The following is a 12,140-nucleotide window of genomic DNA, read 5'->3' on the forward strand; positions in this document are numbered from 1 at the left end:
AGAAAAACAAAGCACTTAGCAAAAACCTAAAAGGTAGTGTTTTATACTTCCGCTTCCTCCCAAAGAAGTGCCTTTATTTATTTGCAGGGCTTGGGAAAGGGAAAATAAAGTTCTAGAAAAAGGAAATGTCAGTATAGGTCTTCAGGGAGGGCCTGGGTGCAGTGAGTGGTTCTGGGAGGGTCCAGGCTGGAGGTTTGCCCTTGCTGCTGGTCACTTTGGGGCTGTGAGGACGGTTTTCCCCGCAGACACTCCACCCTCCCCCTTTGGGCCTTAGCGACTGGCCTGAACAACTTCTCAGCCCTCCATCAGCCCGTCACCCTGCTCCAGCTCCTCACCGTACAGAATTTCACAATTGCCCACAATTTCCTTTGCGGGGAGGGAGGGGACTTGGTCCATTTACAGTCCGGAGTTTCTCTGTTAGGAACCGCAACCTTGAGGGCACGGATCTGATCGCTGGCCCTGCTGGAGGCGAGAGATCTGGACACAGTACCCTCCAGCCTGTCATCGATGACGATGTCGTAGCCCTAACCTTCGGAGCAGCGCTTGTCGTTGTTCATCACCAGCGCCAGGCCCTCAGGCTCTGCGTGAGGATCCAGTGGATCTTGTCGAACAGGGTGCTGGTCGCCCCCTTGCCTCGGGTGCTCAGCCACAGGTTGCTCGCTGTCCACTTGCCGCCGTGGATGTGGTTGTGGCCCTCCCGGTGTTTCTGAATGGCAGTGATGGTGCAGTGACCAAACACGCTGTCCGCTCGCTGGTGCTGGGGGTGGACGTGACCGTGCAGAAGCGGCAGAATCCGCGCTTTTATACAAGTAACAGCGCAGCGCGGTAGGTAGACACCAGGTCATTCAAGCGCAGGTCGAACTTCCTGCTGGGGCTTAGTAACCGGTGTTGATATATAGAGAGAGGTCACGTAGGCTTCCCTAGTGGATGGAGACCCAAAGATGTTTTGCTGTCATGGGAACGCTCTTTTGTTTGCGAGAGCATGTTGGTCAGAAAGGTGCCCGTGCCCTGGGCTTTGCCAGGAGGCTTCATGGTCCAGGTGCTAGAGGGGCTTTTCGTGAGCCTCCGAGAACGGTTGCAGCCCGCGGGCGCAGGTGCCTGGGACAAAGTCCAGGTAGAGGTATTCTCCATTCTCATCTTTTTCTGCCAGAGGACTCCCTTCTTTCTCCAGCTCTTTCCTACATCCTTTAATATTCTTCGCCATCAGATCCTTCCCAGCCCGTTCATAGTGGTTCGGAAAGTGGTTGCCTATTTATGATTGTCTGAGAGCCATAGCCAGTTTCGACACGAAAGACTTTTTGGATGGTTTGCATGCTCATCTGGTGAAAATTCCAATCGTTTTCTGTCATCCTCTCTTCTCAAAATGTTCAGCAATGACTTCTCCATATCAGCGACACATTTCACTTGCCCTGCCGTAATCCACAGGTACTTATGGAGCCAATAGGAATGTCCAATTTCTTTTCAGTTTCACCGACTCTTGCCTGGGGTTCTCACCTGATGTCAGATCACTTTTCGGTCACTTCCTCATGGCCATCCTGCGTGATCTGGGTCTCCATTATTTCTTGGGCCTTGTCTCCCCACACCCTCCCCACCCTCAACCCCCCTCTCCACCCCCATGCTTTCCTTGTGGTTTATACTTTTTAAGCCTCTTTTTTTCCTCTCTCCTTTTTCACTCTTCTATTTTTATTTAATGATAGATTTTAAGATATTTACGTTGGGAATTCTAGTAACATTAATTTTCAGCACCATCTAGCCAAATGATTTGCAATAAATATTTGCTAATGATAACATTTTAAACTACTTTCTCTAGTGATGGTACTGGGGAACTACTTTCTGCATACATTTTGCACAATTGTTCATTTGATTTAATTTCTTCGGCCAGTTGTAGTTCCCTGTTAATTGGATACAAGCAGTGGATGGACATATAATCAAATTACCTGGACCAAAGTCTTATAATCTGATATTTTATGGGAGCTTCATAGAAATGCTATTCCTGGGTCTGCAGTCTCAGCACTCCAGAGATTCCACACATAAATGATGTCCTACTACAACTCACGATATAGGATAAATTTGCAGTGAGCATGTCTTAATGCTTATTTCACTTGTTTCCCCTATTGGAAGCACTACCAAGCTTGAATTCATTGATAATGACTTGATCAGTTTCTTTGCAGGGAAAAATCCTCCTTAAAATGGAGAACCTGCATGAGTCCCAATGCTTTTACATAGGCATTCGTTAGATATTTGCTGGGAAGATCACTGCAAGAAAACAAGTATTTTTGTTTCACGGAAACATCTTGAACTACTTTACTATGCTTTTGGGTCATGAACACTCCAAACATATTTTGTCAAACACTCTTTCTTCAGCTTTGAAACCCATGTGGATAGCCAGGGAAACGCAATCTCTATGTTTCTAATTAATTTACACTTGACTCATCAGAATGTTGTTTTCTAAGAGCTATTTGATGTGTAAGACCCCTTTTGAGCCTTTCAAATATGGCTTCTAAGCATTTTTCCTTTGAACCAGAAAGTCATCCTCCCTCCCCCCCCCCCCCCCCCCCAAAGCAAATGGAATTCAATTCTCAAAAGGCTTGATTTGGTTCAAAAAATTGTCAGACTCGCACAATGTGACAAACATGTTCTCACACTTAAATGGATTAACTCGTGCAGTAGGCACTAAGAATTAAAGGGCATTTTATGCCATTAAGCAAAGATTTAGTTAAAATGGCTGCAGTGTTAATGAAATTATTGTTTATTTAGCAGTGCTCTCAGATAAAATAACATTAAACACACTCATGTGAATGGGTATAAGTACTGCTGTAGGAAAATGCAAAGGAATTAAAAATTTTATCTGAAAAACGCACATTGGTCTTTATAATGTATGTTCAAAGGGTTTTGAGTATTATCTCCCAGGTTTCAGTACTAAAGTCAATGTTGTACACAGGAGACTCAGACATAGATTGGCGTCACCCAATATTGCTTCTCCTAACTTTTATATAGTGATCTTAAAAATGGTGATTGCTACAGTGAAATACAGTGACAGATCTGGAGCATGCCCATTGACAAATGTCCCAGGCTTTCATGTATCATTACACTTGCATAGTCCAAGGGTGTATGAGTATTATATTTTCATCTAAACGTCTTTCTGGATATTCGTCTTACAAGTACGTTTTTGCTTTCTATCTAATAGCCACTTAGTTTGAAATATCCACATTGATTTTTAAATTCATTGTGTCATAATTGTCTGACTTGCTTTTTACTGATTCATTGTAGCAAAAATTTTGATTAGGGCTTCCTGTCAACTCACATTCTACATAAACAAATTTTTGAAGGTTCCTTTCACTGTCTTCTCTCTCCAACATATAAGAACTCTTACATATGCCCTTGTGATTTCTTCTATCATTTATACCCAGATTTCTTACTTAATTCAGGCACAAACTAATTCATCATCTCTTTATAACTTCTAGGTAATGATTACTTATTTAGTTTTCTTAGCTTTTTGAAAGACAACTTTAGTTTGCAGACAAGAATATACAGAGGATTTTGCATTATCACCACTGCATTTGTTGGGCAGTTATATACTTTTATACAATATAGGCAAATAATAGATCCCACTAAGTGTGTAAAAACCATCTAAATACTACACTGAGTGGCCAGATTATTATGATCTCTGAACACATAATAATCTGGCCACTCTGTATATCCTATATAATAAAAGGCTAATATGCAAATTGTCCCCTCAACCAGGAGTTCGACCAGCAGGTAGGCCGGCCAACTGCCCATGTCTCCTCCCCCTGGCCAGGCTGGCTGGACCCCACCCATGCACGAATTCATGCACTGGGCCTCTAATATATATATACTGAGTGGCCAGATTATTATGCGTTCAGAGATCATAATAATCTGGTCACTCAGTGTATAGTTTATTAGTTTTCTTCCAAAATAATTTTTATTGCAAATAGCATTAAAACCAAAGCAGTTTGATCATAATATTAGACAAATGCAAATCCCATAGAATTCAAAATGGTTTTGTATAGAAGCAGGTATTGCCTAACTTCTGAAAGTTTTTAACATACTAGTTAGAACAGAACCTATTTCATAGGTTAAGTTCTGAAACATTTTCATAGAGATAATATCTGAACCATAACCTTTCAGTGCATAGGATGATGCTCAACTGAGCCACACTGGCCAGGGCCAAGAGAGCACTTTGTAAAGACACTATCACCATCTCACCACCTCCCTCCCCCCGTCCCCCCCCCCCTGCCACCACCAGGAGACTTTCATTTTCAGATAGCATCTGTCATGTAAGATGAAGTGGCTCTGGATGTTTTTGTCACAAGTCAGAGAGCAGTACATATATATTTTGTGGCCTGATTCCCTGATAAGCTATAACAAACAGCTAAAGCGTATTTTCCACTGGTGGCAAACAGCTATTGGCAAACACCCTGCTTCACTTGTGGATTATAAATACATTAGTTAAGATCAATTCTCCTATAGGATAAAATTCAAAGTATTATCAAAGAAAAAGGAGGCCTAAGTGATTACCTTCCAGTAGATCCAGTTTGACTGCAGTTGGAATTCAGATGAATAAGATTGATTTGAATGATCAAGAATCATGGTTGCCCGATGTACATTTAGTATAGCAACATTCATGCCTCTGATGTTTTCCTTTCTTTGAACTCAAGGGTAGACTGGGGGAATGTTATTGGAACAACATGATTTCATTCAGGTCAGCAGTGATCTTCAGAAGACATAGTAGGGTCTGTAAGACTTTTCTCCAATTGCAAGAAAACTGACCTATTGTGAAGAATCATCCACATATTTCAGTGGACTAAGTGTTATCCTATATAATAAAGAGGTATTATGCAAATTGACTGTCATGCCCTTGCACAAGATGGCTGCCCCTATGGGGTCACAAGATGGCCACCACAAGATGGTTGGCAGGGGAGGGCAGTTGTGGGTGATCAGGCCAGTAGGGGAGGGTAGTTAGGGGCAACCAGGCCAGCAGGGGAGGGCAGTTGGGGGCGACCAGGCCTGCAGGGGAGGGAGAGCAGTGGGGGGGGGCCAGGCCTGCAGGGGAGGGCAGTTAGGGGTGACCAGGCCTGCAGGGGAGGGCAGTTGGGGTGACCAGGCCTGCAGGGGAAGGCAGCTGAGGGCGACCTGGCCTGCAGGGGAGGGAGGGCAGTTGGGGAGACCAGGCCTGCAGGTGAGAGCAGTTAGGGGTGACCAGGCTGGCAGGGGAGGGCAGTTGGGGCAATTGGGCTGGCAGGGGAGCAGTTAGGCATTGATCAGGCTGACAGGGGAGTGGTTAGGGGGTGATTAGGCTGGCAGGCAGAAGCAGTTAGGGGCAATTAGGCAAGCAGGCAGGTGAGCGGTTGGGAGCCAGCAGTCCTGGATTGTGAGAGGGACATCCCCCGAGGGGTCCCAGATTGGAGAGGGTGCAGGCTGGGCTGAGGGACAACCCTCCTCCCCCAGTGCATGAATTTCATGCACCGGGCCTCTAGTACTTACATAAGACAATTAGCTATGTGCTTAAGTTTAAAAATACTAGTTTGTAATTGTTTTAGGTTGTAAAAGTAGGGTATCCCAAAGCACAATATACTAACGTTTATTTTAACAGGGAAATATTTTTAAATACAACAAGGTTGTTAAATTCTCATAGCATGATGCTTTTTTTTAATAGGAAAATATTTTTAATATTTTGTTTTTACCAAGGGAAAACTAACCTAAAAGAGAGAGGGCAGTTTGATGTCTAAAATTGAAAGAGTAAATTACTGCTTTATCCTATAAGTGTCTTTGTAGGTTGGAAGTGAAAAATATTTTTAATTTAAAAGTGAATTTGGAGATCTGAGCATGCTCACTGTGCATCACTTTAAAATTATTAAAGTAGTTTGATTTAATAGAGTGAATCTTCTCAAGCTGAGGAGTACTTCACTTTGTACTGCATAAGCTCAGATGCTAGAACCTGATCACTTCCCAGCTGAAGAGCTTATAAAAAATATGAAGTACTCTAATAATTTTAAATTACTCTATAATGCACATTTTCAGGTCTCTGATCACCTCCAAATTCAAGTGCTTATAAAACCGCTCCCATAATTTTAAATTGCTATGTGCACAGTGATTTAAAATTGTGAGAGTGCTTCAAAGTTTTTTAATAAGTGCTTTAATTTAGAAGTGAGTTGAGCAATTCTCCAGTATAACTTCAAGAAATTATTAAACTGATGTTAAAATTTATCCTGTGGAAAAGATTACATTATGTATAGAAGGGTGAGGCTCCAAAGGAATAAATATGAAGATGAAGGTACCAAATGCTCAGGAACAACCAGTAAGGGAAATGAGATAATAGGGTCCTGGGGGGCTTTGTTTTGTTAACTTTGCTCACTGCTTGCCTGAGGCTATACTTCTTGAAACTCTAACAGGTCTTTCAGTTCTTTAAGGTGAAAAAAAAATGCATTTAGAGAACTTCACTTTAGATTCTCAGCATTTGAAATTATGGGAAAATGGCATTGTTAGCTGAAAGGAATATATCGTAGCAAAAGGGGGGAGAGAAGAGGAAGAGGGAGAGGGGAATGTATATATATATATACACATTCCCCTCTCTCTATATATATATGTATAGAGAAAGAGAGAGAGAAAGAGAGAGAGAGAGAGAGAGAGAGAGAGAGAAGAGTAGAAAGGTGGGATGGGTGAGTTTATTGCTGAGCAGGTCTTCCCCCACTTGCTAGTCAGGTACCTTCTGGACATTCCTAACTAATATATCATTTTCCAGGAGTGTTTTATATTGTACTCTTGAATAACATGAAATTGTTTTCATTAAGAAGAGAATTCTTTGCATGAACCAATGGTTCTGTTCACTGAAGAGAAGCACTTCGACTTTGTTTTCTGGCTACATCATTATTATTACAATGCACCGGTTAATTTGACTATAAACATGCTACCATCCTACATAGATTTAGCATTATCCTACATATTTAGGGGATGAAATATCTTGTGATGTGCCAGGTGCCAACAACCTGTTTTCCATGCCTTTCCCAGCTTATTTATTTATTTTTTTTATGCTGTTCAGGTCAACATGGCCGTATGCTTGGATTAAGTCACTTGGTTTGTCTGACTACACTACCCAATGTGTCTGAGATATCAAACTGTTTGACGGGACACAAGGCGTCTCATATATTTAACTAGAATTGTACAATGTCTTTGGTTAATAATGCTAAATACATAAAAGATAAGGATGTCCTTTTGTCAAATGGTTGAAGGTTTGGGATTTATATGTACTGTGATTCTTTCTACATTTCCAAATGTATTCACAACCCTACTTCTAAGGCAAAGACATTTACATTTTATTAAGTTGCAGATGAAATAAAGGAAAATTGACTGCGTGTTTTAGCCGTTCATGTTTCAATATGGGAAATTATATACATCATTGGATTCTAAGGTATAATCATTGGGTGAATGTTAGTTATTATGAACATTGCTACAAATATTACTGTGCCCCAAAACATTTGAAATCATTCCTCTCATCTCCATTTTGGTTTCTATAAATATTCTTTGAAAATAACTATATTTTATTATGTTTTCTAAGTATAGAAGATTAATTCTGTAACTGCAGGCAAATCAGACTTTCTGAAATGTAATACCATATACATATGCAAAGTAAAGAACAGAAAGGATTTATGTGAGACCTTAAAAATAAAAATGGCTTTCCCTAAGACAATTCATCATTTGTCCTGTATCACCATTTCCTAGAACCTTTCTAGTACTGCTAAGACAAATTGCATTCTGAGTCCCCAGTAGAAGAGCCACTTGTGGCCTGGAGGTAGGGCCTACCCTGACCAGGAAGCTTCATGGAAAGACAGGAGTTGTCTGGTCTCATAAAAGTCATTGGTTTGCTTTCACTGCCAGAGTCTAGTTATCTCAGGGTAGAATTATCTCATTGTTTTCTGCCTGACATGATTTGTTTTTACTTCTCAGATCTCTGTAGCACTTATTTAAAAAAACCCTCCCCACTGATGTTTTTCTGATTGGGGACATGGAAACAGTGGGGAGGGAAGGACAGAAGGAGTTTTGTTTTTTTTTCTGAGTCAGTTCTGGGCAGTGAATATGATGTGTTTTTCTTACAGTTGTGAATGGAAGGCCATCCTTTTAACTGCCCAGCTTATTAGTCACATGCATTGCCTTAAGATATTGCCCCCCAAATCAATACCCTCATTTCCTTCCCATATGCCTAGACCAAGATAATTAGGCTCTTTACTTTGTTTTGTGTATAATGAAGGAGGCAAGTAGTGCTAGCAGGGAGAAAAGGCTCTTTCCTTGTGGTAAATGTATTGACATTTACAGACACCAACCGAGCACAACATGGAGAGAGTAATGAGAAATTTGACTGCTTTCCACACTTTCTCTGCTTCCTGCTTCAGAGCTGCTGCATCCCACAGTGAATTATTAGCTACAAAGAGAAGGGACTGCTTAGGGACTGACAATTGAGAGCATTTACAATTAGCTGAATTGATTAACCTTTACAAATGCTGTTACTTTATGAGGTGTTTTTCTCAGCCCTGGTTGAACAGTACGCCTTATTGATTCAACACACTCCTGTACGGAAGCCCCGATTTGTTAGACTCCAAGTCAGAACGCCTGCCTTGGTCATCGCTTCTGCATGTTCTTGGGAAAATTTGACACAGAAGACTGACTGGCATGATGTGAATGGGGCCTGTGTCTTTCTGTTGGAAGGGTGTTCAGCCAGCCAGGGTACAGAAGCCAGGGTACAGACCTGCCTCCCTGCATCCCCATCCCCATCTCCAGGCTGCAGTCATGAGGATGCCCGCCCTCTGGGCCAGCCCTCACTGCCCCTCAGGTCCCAGCCCTACTCCGTGAGTGGCCTGCAACAGGAAAAAGAGCCACAGATAGGCCTCCAAGGTTTCCACCTCCTCGTATTCCCTAGTTTGTTTGATTTTTAGGTTTCCTGAAATAACTTGGATTGTGCCTGTGTATATGTAAGGGGAGAGGGTGATGGGAAATTGTCAGAAAAATTAGAATTGTATATAGCTTAACTTAGAGAAAAGATTATAGACTAACTTTGAGTGCCACTTTGGCTCTGGAAGCTAAAATTGATGATAGAAGTATTTTCTTTTAATCAGTTTCACTCAAAGAAACTATGTGTTCAGAAATAATAATTATCACCTAGAAATGGCTGCCTTCCATCCCTCATGCCCCAGGAAACTACATGATTACAAAGTAAATACTATTTGGATTTTTCCTTCCCTTCTTGCTTCCCTCCCTATCCAATTTCTTCCTCTTATCTTTTCTTTATTCTTCATTTCAAGGGGTAAATTTTTGCGATCTTAAAGACCAAAGGACAGTTTGAAATACTACAGAGTAAATCCATCAGCTGTTCCACCAATGTTCCTACAACCCATTCTGCACTCAAGACCAGTTACATGATTTGCGGGGTCCAGTGCAAAATGAGGATGCAGGGTCCCTTGTACATAAATTATTAAAAACATCTAAACAGCCCTGGCTGGTGTGGCTCAGTTGGTTGGAATGTCGTCTAGTGCATGAGAAAGTCATGGGTTTGATTCCCAGTTAGGGTTCATATGTAGGTTGTGGATTTGATCCCCAATGGGGGTGCATGTGGGAGGCAACCAATCAATGTATCTCTCTCACATGGATGTTTCTCTCTCTCTCTCTCTCTCTCTCTCTCTCTCTCTCTCTCTCTCTCTCCCTTTCTCCCTCCCTCCCTTTTTCTCTCTCTCCCTCTCAGGTCAATAGCTGGAATTTAAACTTCCCTAATGTGAGACTGGTTTATTCTGGATCATACTGAATTGCATCTGTTTGTTTACATTTGAACTGCTGTTTAGTTGTGTCTGAACTGAGAGCATCAATCCTTATGCATATCTTTTGCATAGCAAGGGAACCCAAACCAGACCCTGGCGACCTGAAACACTTTTATCCATGCCAAAGTTATGAGATTGGCTTGCTTTGCTTTTTGTGATTAAACTCAGTATTTGTCTTGATGTGCATGCAAATATATGTGCATTTATTCTTATATAATACATGTACATATTCAAATGCTCAGGATTTTTCATACATATATGTGCATAACAGAATTGAGTTTAAAGCACTCCAAGACACAGATGAACAATAATGGAAGGCAGCCATTTTTTAAAAATGAAGAATTGATGCATTTTTAAAGAAAAAATCAGGGAGCTGCTCTCACAATGTCTGTGGCTTTCACAGCATGACAAACAAATTAGAAAACAGCAGATGCAGCACAAATTAAGATGTATTTAGCACAGCAGCCCATCAGATGTGTGAACGTCTTTTGTAACTCAGCTTTGCAAGGTTGATGCATTGCACTTTAGACAGCTGATAATGAACCCTCCTAGCAATTAGAAGTGGAAATTTTAAGGAATCAAGATTGTGCTGTTCCCAGTGGGCCCCAAAAGAAAAAAAAAAACAAACACCCAACTATGTGAAACTACTTTATGTGCTTGCAAAACAAAGAGTGTTTCAATTTATATACTGGCGTGTTTGAATTTCTCTTGCCTTTTAAAAATTTCTGCTTCATTTTAATTACCATCCAATTCTAAAGTGTCATTAAATAAGTATGAATTCTGTTGCAGTTACACGCATTTTATGGCCAATACAATGTCTTTCCTTTATGGGATGCATTATTTAGTAATCTTACATTAAGACAATATCTTCAATCATTGTGCCTTCAAACGGCAATAAACATGATAATGAGTTTACCGAGCTGCTTCTTGACTCTATCATTGTGTTTTCCCTTTAATATTAGAGCATTGTTTTTATTTCTATGCAGAGTGTGCCCCTCCCTTCCTCCCTCACCCAATTTTGTTTTCTAAAAGTGGAAGCACTTTTGCAATAGGGGACAAAATATCAAAGTCCATCTAATAGGCCAAATTCTATCCTCATCCAGGACCAAGGTTAATAATGAACTGTTAGTGTTTGCTCCCCCTCAACAATATTTGATTGGAGCGAGCATATTATTTCCTTTCAGGAGGAGGGAGTGCTTGGTAGTCACTCTGCAGAGTTAGCCACAGTTCAGCATTTTGTTAAGAATGGGTTTTGACAAATTTAGAGAGCTGGAAAGGACTCATAGGAGAATGTGCCAAACAACATAAAGGTGGAAAAACAGTAAGAAATAGGAAAAGGCAGCCTAATTGCTGTACGCTGTCTAGGAAAGAGAGATCCGACAGGTGACTTAAAATGTGATCCTCCTATGTGGAAAACCTTAGGGGATTCTGATGCTCAGGTCTTTAAGAAGTCAGCATCACTGGCATCTGGTTCCTCTCGAATTTGTTTCCTGCCGTGGTGCTGTTGCAATCGCTCTCTTTAATCCCAGACCCCCAAAGAGCAACCTCCCAGGGTCTGTTCTAAGTGAAGTTTAGCAGAGGGTGAGGGTGAACTGAAACATTACATTCACATTTCTAAAACAAATACAAATGTCCAAGTGCACATGCTGATTGGCCACATTGTGTACACAAAGGACAGAATTCACTTCATAAGGTGGCAACCTTTCCAAGCTACTCAGAGAGGGGGCCAAACAGCACTGTCCTGGGCTCCTGTCCTAACTTACAGAGACACCTTCACCATGTCTGGAGCACTAGCAGATGAAGAGGGCACCAACCATGACTTCTTAATGGAACAGTTTGCCCTGCCGAGTGGCTCAGTGGTTGAGCACTGACCTATGAACCAGGAGGTCACAGTTCGATTCCGGTCAGGGCACATGCCGGGGTTGCAGGCTCCATCTCCAGGGTGGGGCGTGCAGGAGGCAGCCTATCAATGATTCTCTCCCATCATTGATGTTTCTCTCTCTCTCTCTCACTTTCCCTTCTTCTATTAAAAAATAAACAAACAAACAATCAAATAAATAAACGGAACAGTTCATCTACAAAAGGAAAAGTGATGGCATCTACATCATAAATCCTAGCAGGGCCTAGGAGAAGCATCTGCTGGTGGCTCATGCCAGTGTTGCCATTGAAAACCCCACTGATGTCAGAGTCCTGTCCTCCAGGGATCCTGGCCAGCGGGCTGTGCTGAAGTTTGCTGCTGCCACTGGAGCCCCTCCTGTTGCGGGCCACTTCACTTCTGGAACCTTCTCTAACCAGATCCAGGCTGCCTTCAGAACT

The 12,140-nt window shown here is 41.8% G+C and overlaps 1 pseudogene; it reads right to left on the reverse strand.

Moving 5' to 3' along the window:
- Positions 1-294: 294 nt before the first annotated feature.
- Positions 295-4,611, reverse strand: LOC103286205 (polyglutamylase complex subunit TTLL1-like; annotated as a pseudogene).
- Between the last annotated feature and the right edge of the window lie 7,529 nt (positions 4,612-12,140).

The sequence above is a fragment of the Eptesicus fuscus genome, chromosome 4 (assembly GCF_027574615.1).
Source record: "Eptesicus fuscus isolate TK198812 chromosome 4, DD_ASM_mEF_20220401, whole genome shotgun sequence".
Classification (NCBI taxonomy): domain Eukaryota; kingdom Metazoa; phylum Chordata; class Mammalia; order Chiroptera; family Vespertilionidae; genus Eptesicus; species Eptesicus fuscus.